At 45.2% G+C, this 14,906-nt stretch overlaps 1 pseudogene; it reads left to right on the plus strand.

Annotated features, from left to right (window-relative positions):
- Positions 1–2,892: 2,892 nt before the first annotated feature.
- Positions 2,893–14,906, plus strand: part of LOC141994679 (E3 SUMO-protein ligase KIAA1586-like) — a 119,208-nt pseudogene continuing 107,194 nt past the window's right edge.

Genomic DNA, 14,906 nt, shown 5'->3' on the forward strand with positions numbered 1-14,906 from the left:
TGTAGCACCCCCTCCCGCCCGTTTAGTTTGGTGCATCTGGAGTCACTGCCTTGCTCTGTTCCCCTCCCTGGCATCTGGGTGACTGCCTCTTGCAGGAGTGGGGTCGGGGGTGTGCCTGGAAGAGGCAGTGGGGAAGGGATAGGGTCGGGGAGAGGGGGATGGAGTAGGAGAAGGAAACTCAAGCTATCAGGGGAAACCTTCCTAGCAGTGAAATCTCTGCCTTAAGCTGTGGAATAGCCTCCAAGGGCAGGGCTAGCGTGACCAGTTGTAGTGGGGTACAACTTGGGCTGGAACTATCTCCTGTTTAGTCCATGAGCTCTGGAAAACAAGTCAAGCATCATGTCCGAGGGTGGGGGGGCATTGGTGACTCACAGGGTTGAGTAATTCCCTGGTGATGGGTTTCAGAGTAGCAGCCCTGTTAGTCTGTATTCACAAAAAGAAAAGGAGTACTTGTGGCACCTTAGCCCTGGTCTACACTAGGACTTTAGGTCAAATTTAGCAGCGTTAAATCGATGTAAACCTGCACCCGTCCACACGATGAAGCCCTTTATTTCGACTTAAAGGGCTCTTAAAATCGATTTCCTTACTCCACCCCTGACAAGTGGATTAGCGCTTAAATCGGCTTTGCCGGGTCGAATTTGGGGTACTGTGGACACAATTCGACGGTATTGGCCTCCGGGAGCTATCCCAGAGTGCTCCATTGTGACTGCTCTGGACAGCACTCTCAACTCAGATGCACTGGCCAGGTAGACAGGAAAAGAACTGTGAACTTTTGAATCTCATTTCCTGTTTGGCCAGCGTAGCAAGCTGCAGGTGACCATGCAGAGGTCATCAGCAGAGGTGACCATGATGGAGTCTCAGAATCGCAAAAGAGCTCCAGCATGGACCGAACGGGAGGTACGGGATCTGATCGCTGTATGGGGAGAGGAATCCGTGCTATCAGAACTCCGTTCCAGTTTTCGAAATGCCAAAACCTTTGTCAAAATCTCCCAGGGCATGAAGGACAGAGGCCATAACAGGGACCCGAAGCAGTGCCGCATGAAACTTAAGGAGCTGAGGCAAGCCTACCAGAAAACCAGAGAGACGAACGGCTGCTCCAGGTCAGAGCCCCAAACATGCCACTTCTATGATGAGCTGCATGCCATTTTAGGGGGTTCAGCCACCAGTACCCCAGCCGTGTTGTTTGACTCCTTCAATGGAGATAGAGGCAACACAGAAGCAGGTTTTGGGGACGAAGAAGATAGCTCACAGCAAGCAAGCGGAGAAACTGGTTTTCCTGACAGCCAGGAACTGTTTCTCACCCTGGACCTGGAGCCAGTACCCCCCGAACCCACCCAAGGCTGCTTCCTGGACCTGGCAGGCGGAGAAGGGACCTCTGGTGAGTGTACCTTTTAAAATACTATACATGGTTTAAAAGCAAGCATGTGAAAGGATTAATTTGCCCTGGCATTCGCGGCTCTCCTGGATGTACTCCCAAACCCTTTGCAAAAGGTTTCTGGGGAGGGCAGCCTTATTGCGTCCTCCATGGTAGGACACTTTACCACTCCAGGCCAGTAACACACACTCGGGAATCATTGTACAACAAAGCATTGCAGTGTGTTTGCTGGTGTTCAAACAACAGCCGTTCTTTATCTCTCTGTGTTATCCTCAGGAGAGTGAGAGATCATTCATGGTCACCTGGTTGAAATAGGGTGCTTTTCTTCAGGGGACACTCAGAGGAGCCCAGTCCTGCTGGGCTGTTTACCTGTGGCTGAACAGAAATGTTCCCTGCTGTTAGCCACGGGGAGGGTTGAGGGGGTAGCCACGCGGTGGGGGGAGGCAAAATGCGACCTTGTAACGAAAGCACATGTGCTATGTATGTAATGTTAACAGCAAGGTTTACCCTGAAAGAGTGTAGCCACTGTTTTATAAAATGTCTTTTTAAATACCGCTGTCCCTTTTTTTTCCTCCACCAGCTGCATGTGTTTCAATGATCACAGGATCTTCTCCTTCCCAGAGGCTAGTGAAGATTAGAAAGGGGGGGGGGGAACCGCACTCGTGATGAAATGTTCTCTGAGCTCATGCTGTCCTCCCACACTGACAGAGCACAGATGAATGCATGGAGGCAAATAATGTCAGACTGCAGGAAAGCACAAAATGACCAGGAGGAGAGGTGGCGGGCTGAAGCTCAAATGTGGCGGCAGCGTGATGAGAGGAGGCAGGATTCAATGCTGAGGCTGCTGGAGGACCAAACCAGTATGCTCCAGTGTATGGTTGAGCTGCAGCAAAGGCAGCTGGAGCACAGACTGCCACTACAGCCCCTGTGTAACCAACTGCCCTCCTCCCCAAGTTCCATAGCCTCCACACCCAGATGCCCAAGAACGCGGTGGGGGGGCCACCGGCCAACCAGCCACTCCACCACAGAGGATTGCCCAAAAAACAGAAGGCTGGTATTCAATAAATTTTAAAGTTGTAAACTTTAAAAGTGCTGTGTGGCATTTTCCTTCCCTCCTCCACCACCCCTCCTGGGCTACCTTGGTAGTCATCCCCCTATTTGTGTGATTGAATGAATAAAGAATGCATGAATATAGAGTGTGCCTCTTGGCCACTAGAGGTGGAGTGTAAATCTTGATGCTAGTAGCTTGCTGTTTAGATCTTACTCCACCCTGAGCCTGGGAGTTTTAATTTTGGCATGGGTACACATGCCGATCCATGAAGGCAGTGTAGTTTGTAAATAAGGTGAATGCAGGGCTGGTCTTACAGGAGGGTGCTGTGGTCAAGAGGTAAGCAGCAAGGCAGGCCTGGAGTGCAAGACTGCAGAAGGGACTAAAGTGTGGGTGTGTTTTTTGTTGTTTGTTTGTTTGTTTTTTTTTTTTTTTTGGTCGTACTATAATTATAGGGCCAGGCTGAAAGATGGATAAATTTCTGTTGAAAATCAACAGTGGGAAACTTTCAAGAACCCGAAGTGCTTCAGCAAATACAGCTGAATCTGCTGTAACAGTGGACAATCAGACCATGAAATTAGCTACCAGTAGTTTTGATACCAAACAAAACAAAATAGAAAAACGAGGCAAAGGGAGATCTTTTCAAGAGAGCTGGGGAGTGCAGTATAAATGGATAGAATATAGTAATGCAAAGGATTGTGTTTTCTGTTATGTATGTTGCAAAGCAGCTGTGGCTGGACATCCCATCCAACCTACAAGTAGCGACAAAATCGTTAGCTTTTGTGAGTAATTGGTTTTGCTCATGGAACAAAGCATTAGAAAGGTTTTCATCACATGAAAAGTCTTCTGTACACTGAGCTGCCTATCAGAGTGTCTCTGCATTTGAAAAAGGAGAACATGTAGGTAGCCTTACATTGGCAGGCAAAGAACATGATATGCAGCATGCAAGGATTTCATTGCTGAAAATTATAACTTCATTGCAGTTTTTAGCAGCACAGGGAGTGGCCTTTCATGGACACACAGATGAAAATTTGAATTTTGTTAAACCGCTACGTATGCGCACAGAGGATATACCCAAGCTTAAGAGATGGCTAGTCTTATAAATGGATGTCTCATGGAAGTCCTCAACGAAATACTTGCCCTGATGGCAAATGATGTGCTGCAAAAGCTATACACATTTCTACGAGAGTCTTTACTATGAACTTATTGACTAAACAGCAGACAGTTCTGTTAAAGAACAAGTATCAATCTGTTTCAAAATTGTTTTTCTATTCTTTTAGATTTTACAAGGTGCTTCTGACCAATGCTAATACGCTCTTTACTATAGTGAAGGATGCACTGCTCCAGTTCAGTTTTGACATTAGAAATTGTCAAGGTCAGTGTTACGATGGGGCCACGAATGTCACTGGTGTACTGTCTGGTGGACAAGCTAGGGTCAAGCATGAAGAACCAAGAGTTGTGTATGTACACTGTATGGCACACATCAAATCTGGTTGTGCAAGATGTGATGCAACAAATCCAGCCTGTTTGGAACTCCTTATCTCTAATGCATGAGTTGATTCCTTTTATGAGAAGCTCTCCACTATGCTTCCAGAGTACTGCAAATGTATAAGAACGCTTCTCGCTGTGCCTGTATCATCCTGTACGGCGGAACACTCATTCTCCAGCCTCAGAGTTAAGAATTATCTCTGGACATCCATGAGACAGATGTGACTGAATAATGTAGCTGTCCTTAACATGCATCAAGACTGTACCAGTGAACTAGATGTAAATCGACAGTTTCATCCAGAAAGCCACAGTGAGATGTAATGTCTTCCCTAACATCCCAGTTTAAAGACAGCTTGTGAGTGCAATGATTTTAATGTACTGTAATTCATGATGTAATTATGTAGTTCATTACTATTTTAATGATTGTTACAATACCAATGATCAAATTACTAGAATATGAAAAGTGTATAAATAGGCTGAAAATCCACCACCCTCCCCCCATTTTGGGGGGAGGGTAAGAGGAGCGAGCAGCAGGCAGGGGAAGAGGTGGGGTCTTGGAAGGAGGTGGGGCCTCAGGGAAAATAACCACCAGCAAAACCAAAAGTCCACGCCTATGCCCAGAGGCTTACATACAACTTTGCTTGTATGAAGTGCAAGCTGTTCTCCATATTGGAAGAGAAGACCCAAGTATCAACCCTGCATTGCATCAGAGAAAATGAAGACCTTTTGGATAGAAGTCAGTGTTTTGGTACTGCAGGCACAGCATGGTGGGGAAAATCAGAGGACAGTGCAAGATGGGGAAGAAAATTGGCAGCATGTGACCTCCAGAAGAAAAAGGAGAACCCATGTACCCCCTCAATGCAGACAGGTAATAAATTGTTTTCAGACCCTCTGCACAAGTACTATGGCATAGAATGGTTTGGAAGAGTCATCTGAGGGAAGGGTTCAGACGCCATTGACCAGAAGGCATGGGATGCATTGTTCTATGGTTTGGGGTTCCATGCCCACCACTTCCAGGAGGAGAAGATGGGTGATGGTGGTTGGGGACTCCCTTCTAAGGGGTCACTCCGAGGCTGGTTTCATTCAACAGCCTCATTAAGGATCTGTATGATGGGATGGTTTGCACCTGCAGCAAGTTCATGGCTGACACGAAGTTGGGGGGGGAGAGGTAGGTAGGGTCCAGAATGACCTAGACAAATTGGAGGATTGGGCCAAAGGAAATCTGAGGTTCAACAAGGTCAAGTGCAGAGTCCTGCACTTAAGCTGGAAGAATCCCATGTACTGCTACAGACTGGTGACCAATTGGCTAAGCAGCAATTCTGCAGAAAAGGACCTGGCGATTACAGTGGACGATAAGCTAGATATGAGTCAACAGTGTGCCCTTGGTGCCAGGAAAGCTAACAGCATATTGGGCTGCATTAGTAGGATCATTGTCAGCAGATCGAGAAGGAAGTGATTATTTCCCTCTATCTGGCACTATATCTGGAGTAGTGTATCTAGTTCTGGGTCCCCCACTACAGAGAGGATATGGACAAATTGGAGAGAGTCCAGTGAAGGGCAACTGAAATAATCAGGGCGCTGGGGCACATGACTTATGAGGACAGACTGAGGGAATTTGTCTGTCTTCTGGAGAAGAGAGGGGGGATTTGATAGCAGCCCTTCAACTACCTGAAGGTGGTTTCCAAAGAGGATGGAGCTAGGCTGTTCTCAATGGTGGCAGATGACGGAACAAGAAGCAATGGTCTCAGTGTGGTGAATGTAAACACCCAAGTGGGGTTGGAGATGAGAAGTGGCCCAGGGAAACAGCAGTGTGCCTGAAGGAGCAAAACCTTAAGGCTACTTTGTGTTTGGACTTTCATTTGGACATTTTTGTTACCTAGGAAAGTGAGTGAACTTCATGTGAGTCACTGAAGACCTGGTATGAGGCAGGTAGTCGGCAGGAGGCATGGAGAGAGAGAGAGAGACCCTTTGCGGCATCACACTCTGACACAAGGTCACACTACAGATGGTGAGTGTGCTGTCTTACAGGGGGCACAGATTTCCCTCCTCCACCTGGATCCCCCCCTTCCTATCTCGGACAGCCCTGTACCAGCAGCCTGATTCCTTCCCCTAGCCCATGAGCCCCTATACCTATGTGCTCTGAATTTGAATGAGTTGCATTGAGAGCTGGTGCATGGGTCATGCTGCCACTCTGGTTTGGCCCAGCCAAAACATAAATGGGTAAAAGGTTGCCCCCACCCCCTGGATCTATGGCCTATGTCAAGTCAATAAGACTCTGACCAATCTTTTTGGGCTCTGAACCTTTAAAAGCCCTCCTCCAACATTCTGATCTGTCAACCCACATGGAGTCCCACTGAAGTAGCCCAGGTCAGTGTGGGCACAGGACACTGCCTGTACAGATCAGATTGTAAGATAAATTTATTTAAATTTGAGTGACATGCAGGAGGGCTCATGCTGCCACTGCTAAACCATATTTGTCATCTATAATGTTTAGAAATGCTAATTTCCTGAAGTATTGCGGCCAACACAGAGTAATTTATTACGGTCTTAACAGAAAGGAGGAACATATAAGAGAACTGAAGAAAAATGATAGCTCAAGTACAAGTGACTGACGTGATCATGTTTCTAATATGCAAGTCCAGACCAGTTATTAAAACACCAATTTTTATAGAAGGCCAGTTTCACAAATTGGAAAAAATAAGCCAAATCATCTGAGATGAAAAATTTAATCCAAAAAATGCAAGTGATTAGGAATCACTTAAGACTATACCTTACTATGTAGCCAAAAAGCCACAATCAAGGAAGAAGGCTGTATTGGTTTAGAAAGCTGACCTGGTTTAATGGGACAGTTCTACAATAGTTAACAAATGGACACAAGGAATTTGATAGGGAATATAAATCGGAAGTTTGTTTCTCATCAATTTTCCCACAATTCCAAAGTGGGACAAGAGAAATCTCTGGCCAGCAGAGTTACGTACAATGAGATTTTTAAAATATATTATAAATAAAAGATTTGACAGTAGTATTGGTCCACTAACAGATGAAAATAGTAGAATTAACAATAACCATGCAGAAAAGGCAAAGTGTTTGATACATTAATAATTAAGAACATGAATATTTGGAGAAAGATTAGTCTCATCAGATGATGATCTTTCCATTTCACTAGTATCCCTGGAGCTTCTTAAACAGAAGCTACTAAAGTTAGACTTTTTTTCCCCCAATCAGCAGGTCCAGATAACCCACATGTGAGGGTTGTTTGGTGTGTGTTTGTGTGTGGTGGTTTTTTTTTTTGTTTTTGCTTAAAGCTGGCTAAGAAGCTTACTGGGTGCTGATGTGGAGCACTCTGGTAGTTCCAGAAGAGTGGAAGAAAGCTAATGCTATGCTAGTTCTTAAAAGGTCCATTAGATGATATGGATCCTGGACATGATAATGGAGAAGCTGATACAGGAATTGATTAACAAAGCATTTAAAAGAGGGTAATGCAAATATGTGTATGGATTTTTTTTGTTCTTGATAAGGACAAAGAATGTGGGACATATGTACAGGATGTGGGCTCTATTCTGGGAAGTAGTGATGCCCTCAAAAGATATGGAAATCATAGTGGATAATCAGCTTAACATGCACCCTCAGTGTGATGCTATGGCCAAAAGAGATAATCTGATCCTGGGATGCATAAACAGGGGAATCTCAAGGTGGAGTAGGGAGCTTATTTTATTTCTGTATTTGGCACTGGTGCAACCACTGCTGGAATAAAGTGTCCAGTTCTTGTGTCAACAATTCAAGAAAAATATTGATCAACTGGAGAGGGTTCAGAGAAGAGCCCAAGAATTATTAAAGGATTAGAAAACATGCTTTAGTGATACACTCAACCAGCTGAATCTAGTTTCTTAAAGAAGGTAAAGGGGTGACTCGATTAGTCTATAAATATCTACCTTGGGAACAAATTTATAATAATGGGCTCTTCAATGTAGCAGATCAAAGTATAACATGAACCAATGGCTAGAATTTGAAGCTAGACAAATTCAGACTAGAAATATAAGGCATGCACTCTTTTAAACAATGAGAGTAATTAACCTCTGGAATAACTTGCCAAGGGTCACAGTGGATTCTCAATCGCTGAAGATTGGATATTTTTCTAAAAGCTATTCTATAGGCCATAGAACTTTCCAAAATATTGTCTGTCAGTGGTACTCAAACATTAGCCACCTCAGGATCCCCCTTTGGTTTAAAATTTGGGGGGAGCTCCAGGCCCTGCCATCACTCCATTTCTTCTTCTTTCCCCCTCCCCCGCCCACATCACTCATTCTCTTCACCCTCCCTCACTTTCACCAGGCTGGGGCAGGGATTTGGGATATGGGTTCTGGGAAGGAGTTTGGGTGCAGGAGGGCAAGCTCTGGCCAGGCAGTGGTTGCCTTGGGCGGCTCCTGAAAGCGACTGGCACATCCCTCTGGTAGTGGCTCTGAGGTGGGGAGGGGACAGGGTGTCTCTGCACTCTGCCCCTGCCTGCTGGCACCACCCCCCGCAGCTCCCATTGGCCACAGATCCCGGCCAATGGTAGCTGTGGAGTTGGCTCTCTGAGCGAGGGCAGCAGGCAGAGACTCCCTGACCTCCCCGCAGGGATGTGCAGGCTGCTTCCGGGAGTGGCACAGAATCAGGTCAGGCGGGGAACTTGCCTTAGCCCTGCTGTGCCACCAGATTTTTAGCACCTAAAATCTCCTGGTTTGGCTTCAGTAGCCACCAGGAGAGAGCCTGATTCTGGGAGACTCCTGACAAAACAGAGGCTTGGCAACCTTAGTTGATCAGAGGGGCCGGTGCCCCAGACATGATTCTTCCCTCTCCAATAGGCTTGCCAAGTCTCCAGGAATTAATGATTGATATTTAATTAACGATTGTCATGTGATATCCCCAGGAATTCATCCAAACAAAGTTGGCAACCCTACTCCCAGCACCTCCCCCACTTGGGAGTGAAAGAAGGAGTTGATCAAGGGGGCCTGTGGACCCCCTGGAGTACCCTTGGGACCCCCAGGGGCTCAGACCCCAGTTTGAGAAACACTGGTCTGTTATACAGGAGGTCACACTAGATTATCACAGTGGTCCCTTCTGGCCTTGGAGTCTACGAATCAAGACCTAGACTGTGGAAAAGATATATATTGTACTGAGAATTAGCATGTGATTTAATTCAGCTCTATATTATGAGTTAACATAAGGGGCTTAGTAAAGAGAGAGCATGTGTTTGTCCCATGCCTGGATGAGCATACTTTAAGCCTTTGATCTCTGGTTTCATTTGGGAATTCAAGGTATTAGGAGATTTTGTTTTTTTCTTACTGACTAGCTGTTTGCTTAGATCTACAGCTTTTTTTTCTATTAATTTCAATCCATTGATATACAAATAGTTCAGAATTGAGTGCTGTACAAAGGTCTATATTTAGGGACCTAAAATGTGGCCTGATTTTCAAAAGTAATAAGCCCCAAATAACTCCCAATTAAGTAAAAGGAGCTGCTAAATTTACCTGGTATAATTAGGTAAAATTCAATTGAGTTGAAACTTTAAGCTGTTTCAGTATTTAACTTCCCCGTGTGGAGGGGTGGTGTGTTTGTTTTTAAAGGGGGCAGTGTTTTCTAGCTTCTAATTCCAGCCATTGTATCTTGTTCAGCATTTGTCTGCTAGAGTAAAGAGCCCTCCTCTGGAAATCTTCTCCCCATATGAATACTGATTGACTTTTTTTAGGGTGGGGGCAGGTTTAGAGGCAGAACAGGTGGAAGTGTTGTAAGTATCACTCTTATGAGGGAAAGGATTTTTCTTTTAAGAGGAAGGGTATGTGTTTTTGTTTTTTTTGTTGTTTTTTTTTTTTTTTTTGTTGTTCCCTCAATGTGTCCTAAAGATGGTCAGTCTGGATTTATGTAGTCTCTTCTAGAAGCTCATTACCTAGCTGCACCCTTTTAACAAAGTTTTTTGTCCTTTGCTCATACATGCTTCATCCTGGTTTGTGATCAATGTTGTCATGGAGGAGCACTGGAGCTTGATCTATTAAGTGCCATGAAAATTAGGACCAAGGTCTTAAACTGCTATTGGAAGTAGCAGAGTGTGAGTCGATACAGACTTGAGCAGAGGCCTGATGTGCTCACAGTAGCCTGAGACATGGATAAGGTAGGTAGCAGCATTCTATACCAGCTGGAGCCTGTGTATTGTCTTCCATTCACTTCAGATAAAGTGCCTTACAGTAATCTAGCCTGCAGCTGACAAATACATGGGTTATTGTGAGTAGGCCTTCATTTGGGATAAAAACAACGCTTTCCTGGCAGCAGAAGGTGAACGAAGACACTTTTTTTGGAAATTGATGCAATTTGGTCATCCAAGCTTAGTGAAGACTCTAACAAAATCCTGAGGCTTTGTACCACCTTCATGATGGGGTCTATGTTAAATGAAAAATGGAGACAACATCTCTGCCAGTTCTTCAGTTTCCTTTTTCCTACCACATCACTTTGGTTATGCCTGGATTTCGCTTGAATGGCTCCTCATATAAAAGCTAATTTCCTGTAGGCATTCTGACAGTACACTGACACTTCAAAAATGTTAGAAGCTAATCCAATGACATCTCAATACCTTTCCCAGTGGTCACGTATGTATATTAAAAAGTGTATGAATCCCTGCAGGATCCCACAGGTGAGGGCCTTTGGAATGGAGGAACAGTTATGTCACCACTCCCTGAGAGGAACAATTGAAGCCACTGTAGTGCTGGGCCACCTACTCCTGCTATGTCATGTAGGCGTGTTAGTAGCCTCTTGTAGTTCATTGCACCAAAGGCAGCAGATGTCCAGCAGTATGAGCTTGAAGATCTTGCCAATGTCTGTGGAATAGGAGGCTAGAGGCAGGACAGTAGTTGAAGTCCTCATAGTTTAATGTTGACTCCTTGAAAATTGTGCAAATTATTGCGTGGTGTTTCTCCATCTTCTCCTCCTCCTCCCCCCCCCCCCCCCCCCCGAGATAGGGAACATTGACTGACTTCATGAGTCATGGGCATAGTTCTTTGGCTAATATCAGCAACCATGGATTTGTTTCAGACTGTGGCTCTTCACTTGTAATATTTTTCATATGTTTTGCCATACTTACATTTCCTGTGTTTAGTGTGGGGAACTGGGAAATATTTTTTTTTTTTTTATGGATATGTGCCTGCCTTGGTATATTTGAAAATGGGTTACCTGCTATAGAGTTAAAGTAAACAGGACTGTCAAGGAAACCAAGCAGCAAAGCCAACACTATCGCCTAAACAGAGTAGCCAAGTTAACACCTATTAAGAGATGACTACTGGGCCACAACCCTAGTCAAATTGCTGTTTCTCCAAGTCTGAAGTTCCATATTAACTACTTCATGCTGACAGAGTCCATGGTCTCTAGCAAGTAGGCTGTAAGTTAGGCCCACAAAAAAATGGTCACCCAAGATAAATCCGGTCTCCTTAGCGGCTGGAGGGGAATGCCAAGCGTATGTAAGACAGTATGTGTATAGAGCTCTTTGCTTTAAGTCCATTTCTGAGTGTTGTATACCTTTGGTAAATAAACCATACTTTTGTTTTGAAGAAGGTGCTTCTGTGTCACTGCATGCTGTTGTTGTCAACAGGCTCCTAAGGTAAATTGTTGCAGGTGCCAAGCTTATTGCTAACTGGTACCTAGCAGGCCCAACTAGGGGATCGTAAGCCAGAGACCCAGTTGGCAAGTGGCTGGATCATAGGATCCCATCCCATAAAGAAGTGGTGGCATGGGCTGGCCATTTGAAAAGGGTATAATTGGGTAGGTAGGGGACTGGAAAAGGATCTCAAAGGCATCTTAGCCAGGGACTGTAACTTCTAGGAAACAAGTTGTCTTATCAAAGGACACTTGATATACTCCATGACTTGGCAACCTATGGTTACTTCCTCAGTGTAACAGGGTTGGCTGCCTCCTGAATACTCTTTGTGACCATGGGTGGCTCTGCACAGCCTTGCCTCGGTTTCCCTGCTTTGAATCATTTGCTCACCACAGGCTTTCATGAGGTGATCAACAGCCATTCTGGGGCCTGGTTTATTAAAATGAAGTTCAAAATTCAAACCATTCTCAGTCCCAGAATAATTCAAGCATCTACTAGGCTTTTCCCAGCTATAGTCCTTCCACAGGTCTCTGCCTGACTTGTCAAACTTGCACTGACTCAAAGAGGTCAGGAGGCAAAACCCCTCTGACTTCCCTAGCCTCCTCCTGATTTCCCAGGGTCCCTGAAGGAGTCTTGTTACTCCCTGCAGCATCTTAACACCGGTTTCCAACTGGTCCAAATCCTCCTTTCCAAATGGTCTTTCACAAAGATGGTGTTGCAGACCCATAAAAATTTAGTTTTAGAGATTGACTGCCTCCCCTCAATCAGCACAGCTGCTGCTACCTCTTCCTGCTCCAATCAGTTCTGTTTCTCATCATCACAGGTTTGGACTCTGCCCCATACCACCCAGATCCAATTGTCTTCCCACTGTCTAATTAGCTGTCAGCTCCCAAGCAGTCCAGGTTCTGGTGTATTCCCCCAACCCAGCAGTGGGCAGGACATACCCCCACCAATGGGGAGGAAGTAACCAGAGCTGGATGGTATAACAGAAAAGCTCCTTACTTTCAGGCATGCTGGATAGATGGAAATTTGACTGGCACTGTGAGATGGCACATGAGCTTCTGCTCCTAGTTCTGGGCTCTGTGCTATGAGATTTCATGAGGTAAGTGTGAGTATCTGAGACAGGTTTTGTAGAAGATTACAATTTAGAGAGACTCCCTCATAAGAGACAATAATATGAACATAGGATTTTGGAGAGGTGCCCTGAAGCTGGCAGGTTAGGAACTCCACATGGCTTAGGGTTGCCATGTGTCTGATTTTTCAACTGGAACACCCATTCAAAAAGGCACCCTGGTGGCTCCAGTCAGCACCACTGACCAGGCCACTAAAAGTCTGGTCAGCGGTGCAGCAGGGCTAAGATAGGCTCTTCATGGCTCCTGGAAACAGCGAGCATGTTCCTGCAGTCCCTAGGCACTGCTGTGGGGGGGCTCCACACACTGTCCTTGCCCCAAGCACCAGTTGCACAGAGCCCCTCTGGCTGTGCCTCTGCCTAGGGGCTTTAGGGACATACTGGCTGCTTCTAGTAGTTACATGAGGTAAGGACTGCCCAGCCAGAGCTGGAACCCCCTCCTGAACCATAACACACTCCTAGTGCCCATACTCCTTACCCCTTCCAATGTCCAAACATCCTGCCCTGTCCCTGAACCTGCTCCTGCACCTTAGCCTAGAGCCCCCTTCAACACCCTTAACACCTCATTTCTGGCCCCTCCCAGCCCCATGTGAGTGAGGGTGTGGGAGAGTGAGTGACAGAGGGAGGGGGAATGGATTGAGCGAAGGAAAGGCTTCAGAGCATGGGGTGAGACAAGGGTGTTCCATTTTGTGCGATTAGAAAATGGGCAACCCTACATGGCTAGCAGCAGTAGTTCACCAAAGACACACTCTCCAGTTTGTTTTAACCCTTTCTCATTCACTGGTTTATTTAATGAACCCCAATACCTTTACAGCTTTTGAATTCATTAATCTCCCAATTTAGATATGAGACTTGAAGGGTCTACACTCTTACTATCTGTTCCAGCTGTTCACAGGTCTCTTTCTCACCCCCCAGAGCCTGATGTTAGTCACATGACTGACTTGTGATTCAATTCATTTCCTCCATCTAGGGAGGCAAGTAGGCCCCAATCCACCTGGGACATAGCCTATCTTCCTTTAAAGAGCTAGACACCCTGTGACACTTAATAGTCACATGTTGACTCTCTGATTAGCTGCTCTGTTTTTCCTGGAAGTGCATGTTCAGATGTTAGGTCTGCTGTTCTGGGGTCTCCCAGGAGTTCTCCAAAATTGTTGCTAATTGTTCTAAGAATCTGGTGGCAAATACCATAAATTCACCTGAAAGGGCCAAATCTGGCCAGACTGATTTTAAAAATATTAATTTAGTCGTGGTATTTCTTCATTTGCTCCTTAAAATAATTAATCACTCCTCACTTGAGGCTTTTTTACTAAAGACCAAAGCAAAATAGTTATTAACAATTCACTCCTTTACTGCTCTCAATTTATTTGCTCACTGTTAATTAGTCCTATCTTTTCCCTTCCCTTTTCTTCCTACCTGTTTTTCCCTTTAATATCATTTAAGTAATTACGTGCTTTTTCTTATGAAATTTTACTCCTAAACTCCTTATTTCTCTATCCTCACTGCAATACATTGTCCTGTGGTATGTAGTGTCTTAAGCCATTTTGTTTTCTCTCCAACCCTTACAGTGAATTTTCTATCTGTAGAGCAGATACATTGCTCATTCCACATGTGAAATGTGTGGAACTTCCATCATGCGCTGGCGGGCCAGGCCAGTTTGTTTACCAGCAGCATCTGCAGGTTCAGCCTATTGCAGGTCCCACTGGCTGCGGTTTGCCATTCCAGGCCAATGGGCGCTGCAGGAAGTGGCGTGGGCCAAGGGATGTGCTGGCTGCTGCTTCCCCCAGCCCCCATTGGCCTGGAACGGTGAACCGCAGCCAGTGGGACCTGCAATAGGCTGAACCTGCAGATGCTGCTGGTTTAATTTAAAAAAAAAAAAAACAGCCCGGCCTGCCAGCAGATTTCCCTGATAGGCCATGTGCCAAAGGTTGCCAATTTCCCTGCTGTAAATGATATGGACATTATAGCTTCTGGTAGCAGAGGGTTCTTTAAGCTTGCAGACAAAGTTCTAATAGGATCTGTTACCCCAAAAATGAGTTTTGGGGTGCTGCTACACTAACCTGCCTATTGCCCCCATAATCTGTTCTTCCCAAGGTAAATGTTCTCAGGGTTGCTAAAGAAACATTTAAAGGACATGGATATAACCTTCCAATAAAGTAGTTGAAACAGGCAGTGATCTTATGAAAACAAAGTGTCTTTTTATTAAAATAACAATCCCAATACAGTATCTTAAAAATCCTAAATAAAG

This window comes from Natator depressus, chromosome 1 (assembly GCF_965152275.1).
Source record: "Natator depressus isolate rNatDep1 chromosome 1, rNatDep2.hap1, whole genome shotgun sequence".
Taxonomy (NCBI): domain Eukaryota; kingdom Metazoa; phylum Chordata; order Testudines; family Cheloniidae; genus Natator; species Natator depressus.